The sequence below is a fragment of the Aphidius gifuensis genome, linkage group LG5 (genome assembly GCF_014905175.1).
Source record: "Aphidius gifuensis isolate YNYX2018 linkage group LG5, ASM1490517v1, whole genome shotgun sequence".
Lineage (NCBI taxonomy): Eukaryota > Metazoa > Arthropoda > Insecta > Hymenoptera > Braconidae > Aphidius > Aphidius gifuensis.
In genome coordinates, this window is record NC_057792.1 from 4,918,900 (window position 1) to 4,925,417 (window position 6,518).

Here is a 6,518-nt window from a genome sequence, read left to right on the forward strand (position 1 = left end):
CTGCTTTCTTGTTATTTTGAAAAAAAAAATTTGAATTCTGTGATAAAATTTTCAAAAAAAATTGCCATTTGAACAGGAATATAGAACGAGCGAAGAGGTATTTGATATTATTTATGGTTCACCTCCTGTCCTTCCTGTTTTCTTGTTATTTTCAAAAAAAATTTAAATTCTGTAATAAAAATATGAAAAAAGAAAGAAAAAAAATTGCCATTTGAACAGGAATATAGAACGAGCGAAGAGGTATTCGGATTTATTAACAGTTCACCTCCTGTCCTTCCTGCTTTCTTGTTATTTTCAAAAAAAATTTAAAATCTGTAATAAAAATATGAAAAAATAAAGGAAAAATGTTGTCATTTGAACAGGAATATAGAACGAGCGAAGAGGTATTCGGATTTATTAATAGTTCACCTCCTGTCCTTCCTGCTTTCTTGTTATTTTCAAAAAAAATTTAAAATCTGTAATAAAAATATGAAAAAATAAAGGAAAAAAATTGCCATTTGAACAGGAATATAGAACGAGCGAAGAGGTATTTCGATTTATTAATGGTTCACCTCCTGTCCTTCCTGCTTTCTTGTTATTTTTAAAAAAAATTTAAATTCTGTAATAAAAATATGAAAAAATAAAGAAAAAAAATTGCCATTTGAACAGGAATATAGAACGAGCGAAGAGGTATTCGGATTTATTAACAGTTCACCTCCTGTCCTTCCTGCTTTCTTGTTATTTTTAAAAAAAATTTAAATTCTGTAATAAAAATATGAAAAAATAAAGAAAAAAAATTGCCATTTGAACAGGAATATAGAACGAGCGAAGAGGTATTCGGATTTATTCACGGTTCACCTCCTGTCCTTCCTGCTTTCTTGTTATTTTCAAAAAAAATTTAAAATCTGTATTAAAAATATGAAAAAATAAAGAAAAAAAATTGCCATTTGAACAGGAATATAGAACGAGCGAAGAGGTATTCGGATTTATTGACGGTTCACCTCCTGTCCTTCCTGCTTTCTTGTTATTTTCAAAAAAAATTTAAAATCTGTATTAAAAATATGAAAAAATAAAGAAAAAAAATTGCCATTTGAACAGGAATATAGAACGAGCGAAGAGGTATTCGGATTTATTGACGGTTCACCTCCTGTCCTTCCTGCTTTCTTGTTATTTTCAAAAAAAATTTAAATTCTGTAATAAAAATATAAAAAAATAAAGGAAAAAAGTTACCATTTGAACAGGAATATAGAACGAGCAAAGAGGTATTCGGATTTATTGACGGTTCACCTCCTGTCTTTCCTGCTTTCTTGTTATTTTCAAAAAAAATTTAAATTCTGTAATAAAAATATGAAAAAATAAAGAAAAAAAATTGCCATTTGATCAGGAATATAGAACGAGCGAAGAGGTATTTCGATTTATTAATGGTTTACCTCCTGTCCTTCCTGCTTTCTTGTTATTTTCAAAAAAAATTTAAATTCTGTAATAAAAATATGAAAAATAAAGGAAAAAGATTGCCATTTGAACAGGAATATAGAACGAAAGGAGAGGTATTCGGATTTATTCACGGTTTACCTCCTGTCCTTCCTGCTTTCTTGTTATTTTCAAAAAAAATTTAAAATCTGTATTAAAAATATGAAAAAATAAAGAAAAAAAATTGCCATTTGAACAGGAATATAGAACGAGCGAAGAGGTATTCGGATTTATTTACGGGCCACCTCCTGTCCTTCCTGCTTTCTTGTTATTTTCAAAAAAAATTTAAAATCTGTAATAAAAATATGAAAAAATAAAGGAAAAAAATTGCCATTTGAACAGGAATATAGAACGAGCGAAGAGGTATTCGGATTTATTAACAGTTCACCTCCTGTCCTTCCTGCTTTCTTGTTATTTTCAAAAAAAATTTAAATTCTGTAATAAAAATATGAAAAAATAAAGAAAAAAAATTGCCATTTGAACAGGAATATAGAACGAGCGAAGAGGTATTTCGATTTATTAATGGTTCACCTCCTGTCCTTCCTGCTTTCTTGTTATTTTTAAAAAAAATTTAAATTCTGTAATAAAAATATGAAAAAATAAAGAAAAAAAATTGCCATTTGAACAGAAATATAAAATGAGCGAAGAGGTATTCGGATTTATTGACGGTTCACCTCCTGTCTTTCCTGCTTTCTTGTTATTTTTAAAAAAAATTTAAATTCTGTAATAAAAATATGAAAAAATAAAGGAAAAAAATTGCCATTTGAACAGGAATATAGAACGAGCGAAGAGGTATTCGGATTTATTAACAGTTCACCTCCTGTCCTTCCTGCTTTCTTGTTATTTTTAAAAAAAATTTAAATTCTGTAATAAAATTTTCAAAAAAATTTGCCATTTGATCAGGAATATAGAACGAGCGAAGAGGTATTTCGATTTATTAATGGTTTACCTCCTGTCCTTCCTGCTTTCTTGTTATTTTCAAAAAAAATTTAAATTCTGTAATAAAAAAATAAAAAAATAAAGGAAAAAAATTGCCATTTGAACAGGAATATAGAACGAGCGAAGAGGTATTCGGATTTATTAACAGTTCACCTCCTGTCCTTCCTGCTTTCTTGTTATTTTCAAAAAAAATTTAAATTCTGTAATAAAAATATGAAAAAATAAAGAAAAAAAATTGCCATTTGAACAGGAATATAGAACGAGCGAAGAGGTATTCGGATTTATTAACAGTTCACCTCCTGTCCTTCCTGCTTTCTTGTTATTTTCAAAAAAAATTTAAATTCTGTAATAAAAATATGAAAAAATAAAGAAAAAAACATGCCATTTGATCAGGAATATAGAACGAGCGAAGAGGTATTCGGATTTATTAACAGTTCACCTCCTGTCCTTCCTGCTTTCTTGTTATTTTCAAAAAAAATTTAAATTCTGTAATAAAAATATGAAAAAATAAAGAAAAAAAATTGCCATTTGATCAGGAATATAGAACGAGCGAAGAGGTATTTCGATTTATTAATGGTTCACCTCCTGTCCTTCCTGCTTTCTTGTTATTTTCAAAAAAAATTTAAATTCTGTAATAAAAATATGAAAAAATAAAGAAAAAAAATTGCCATTTGAACAGGAATATAGAACGAGCGAAGAGGTATTCGGATTTATTAACAGTTCACCTCCTGTCCTTCCTGCTTTCTTGTTATTTTTAAAAAAAATTTCAATCATCTAAAAATATGAAAAAATAAAGAAAAAAAATTGCCATTTGAACAGGAATATAGAACGAGCGAAGAGGTATTCGGATTTATTAACAGTTCACCTCCTGTCCTTCCTGCTTTCTTGTTATTTTCAAAAAAAATTTAAATTCTGTAATAAAAATATGAAAAAATAAAGGAAAAAAATTGCCATTTGATCAGGAATATAGAACGAGCGAAGAGGTATTTCGATTTATTAATGGTTCACCTCCTGTCCTTCCTGCTTTCTTGTTATTTTCAAAAAAAATTTAAATTCTGTAATAAAAATATGAAAAAATAAAGGAAAAAAATTGCCATTAGAACAGGAATATAGAACGAGCGAAGAGGTATTTGGATTTATTAACAGTTCACCTCCTGTCCTTCCTGCTTTCTTGTTATTTTCAAAAAAAAAATTTAAATTTTGTAATAAAAATATGAAAAAATAAAGGAAAAAAATTGCCATTTGAACAGGAATATAGAACGAGCGAAGAGGTATTCGGATTTATTAACAGTTCACCTCCTGTCCTTCCTGCTTTCTTGTTATTTTCAAAAAAAATTTAAATTCTGTAATAAAAATATGAAAAAATAAAGAAAAAAAATTGCCATTTGATCAGGAATATAGAACGAGCGAAGAGGTATTTCGATTTATTAATGGTTCACCTCCTGTCCTTCCTGCTTTCTTGTTATTTTCAAAAAAAATTTAAATTCTGTAATAAAAATATGAAAAAATAAAGGAAAAAAATTGCCATTTGAACAGGAATATAGAACGAGCGAAGAGGTATTCGGATTTATTCACGGTTTACCTCCTGTCCTTCCTGCTTTCTTGTTATTTTCAAAAAAAATTTAAATTCTGTAATAAAAAAATAAAAAAATAAAGGAAAAAAATTGCCATTTGAACAGGAATATAGAACGAGCGAAGAGGTATTTGGATTTATTCCCAATTTACTTCCTGTCTTTCCTGCTTTCTTGTTATTTTTAAAAAAAAATTTAAAATCTGTAATAAAAATATGAAAAAATAAAGGAAAAAAATTGCCATTTGAACAGGAATATAGAACGAGCGAAGAGGTATTCGGATTTATTAACAGTTCACCTCCTGTCCTTCCTGCTTTCTTGTTATTTTCAAAAAAAATTTAAATTCTGTAATAAAAATATGAAAAAATAAAGGAAAAAGATTGCCATTTGAACAGGAATATAAAATGAGCGAAGAGGTATTCGGATTTATTCACGGTTTACCTCCTGTCCTTCCTGCTTTCTTGTTATTTTCAAAAAAAATTTAAAATCTGTATTAAAAATATGAAAAAATAAAGAAAAAAAATTGCCATTTGAACAGGAATATAGAACGAGCGAAGAGGTATTCGGATTTATTGACGGTTCACCTCCTGTCCTTCCTGCTTTCTTGTTATTTTCAAAAAAAATTTAAATTCTGTAATAAAAATATGAAAAAATAAAGGAAAAAGATTGCCATTTGAACAGGAATATAGAACGAGCGAAGAGGTATTCGGATTTATTCACGGTTCACCTCCTGTCCTTCCTGCTTTCTTGTTATTTTCAAAAAAAATTTAAAATCTGTAATAAAAATATGAAAAAATAAAGGAAAAAAATTGCCATTTGAACAGGAATATAGAACGAGCGAAGAGGTATTCGGATTTATTAACAGTTCACCTCCTGTCCTTCCTGCTTTCTTGTTATTTTCAAAAAAAATTTAAATTCTGTAATAAAAATATAAAATAAATATGGAAAATAATTGCCATTTGAACAGGAATATAGAACGAGCGAAGAGGTATTCGGATTTATTAACAGTTCACCTCCTGTCCTTCCTGCTTTCTTGTTATTTTCAAAAAAAATTTAAATTCTGTAATAAAAATATGAAAAAATAAAGAAAAAAAATTGCCATTTGAACAGGAATATAGAACGAGCGAAGAGGTATTCGGATTTATTAACAGTTCACCTCCTGTCCTTCCTGCTTTCTTGTTATTTTCAAAAAAAATTTAAATTCTGTAATAAAAATATGAAAAAATAAACAATTGCCATTTGAACAGGAATATAGAACGAGCGAAGAGGTATTCGGATTTATTAACAGTTCACCTCCTGTCCTTCCTGCTTTCTTGTTATTTTCAAAAAAAATTTAAATTCTGTAATAAAAATATGAAAAAATAAAGAAAAAAAATTGCCATTTGAACAGGAATATAGAACGAGCGAAGAGGTATTCGGATTTATTAACAGTTCACCTCCTGTCCTTCCTGCTTTCTTGTTATTTTTAAAAAAAATTTAAATTCTGTAATAAAAATATGAAAAAATAAAGAAAAAAAATTGCCATTTGAACAGGAATATAGAACGAGCGAAGAGGTATTCGGATTTATTAACAGTTCACCTCCTGTCCTTCCTGCTTTCTTGTTTTTAAAAAAATTTAAATTCTGTAATAAAATATGAAAAAAAAGAAAAAACTTGCCATTTGAACAGGAATATAGAACGAGCGAAGAGGTATTTGGATTTATTAACTTATTTGATAAGGAATATAGAACGAAAACGAAAAGAGGTATTTCGATTTATTAATGGTTCACCTCCTGTCCTTCCTGCTTTCTTGTTATTTTCAAAAAAAATTTAAATTCTGTAATAAAAATATGAAAAAATAAAGAAAAAAAATTGCCATTTGATCAGGAATATAGAACGAGCGAAGAGGTATTTCGATTTATTAATGGTTCACCTCCTGTCCTTCCTGCTTTCTTGTTATTTTCAAAAAAAATTTAAATTCTGTAATAAAAATATGAAAAAATAAAGAAAAAAAATTGCCATTTGAACAGGAATATAGAACGAGCGAAGAGGTATTCGTTTTAATTCATAGTTTACTTCCTGCGTTTCCTGTTTCCCTGTTATTTCAGAAAATAAATTAATATTAAAAAAAAAAATATGAAATAATAAAGAATAAAAATGTTCATTTGAACAGGAACATAGAATAAGCGAAGAGGTATTTGTTCTATATCATGGTTTACTTTCTGTCTTTCCTGTTTCCCTGTTTTTTCAAAAAAAAAAATTCTATTTGAACAGGAATATAAAATGAGTGAAGAGGTATTCGATGTTTAAGAAAAACCAACATTCAATTGATCTTATGTATATTATGACTATTGTTATTAATTTTATTTCGTCAACAAGTTCTACAATTTTATAAATAGATTTACAGTAGAAAAAAAAAAAAATATTAATTTAATTATAGTTCAATGAAAAATATATATTGTTGTTATAAAAATTATTGAATAATATTAATAAATTTACTTGAATAAATATATAAATTGTATATTGATTACGTTCGTGTTTATAAAAAAAATAATATTGACATATGTAATTATTATTCTC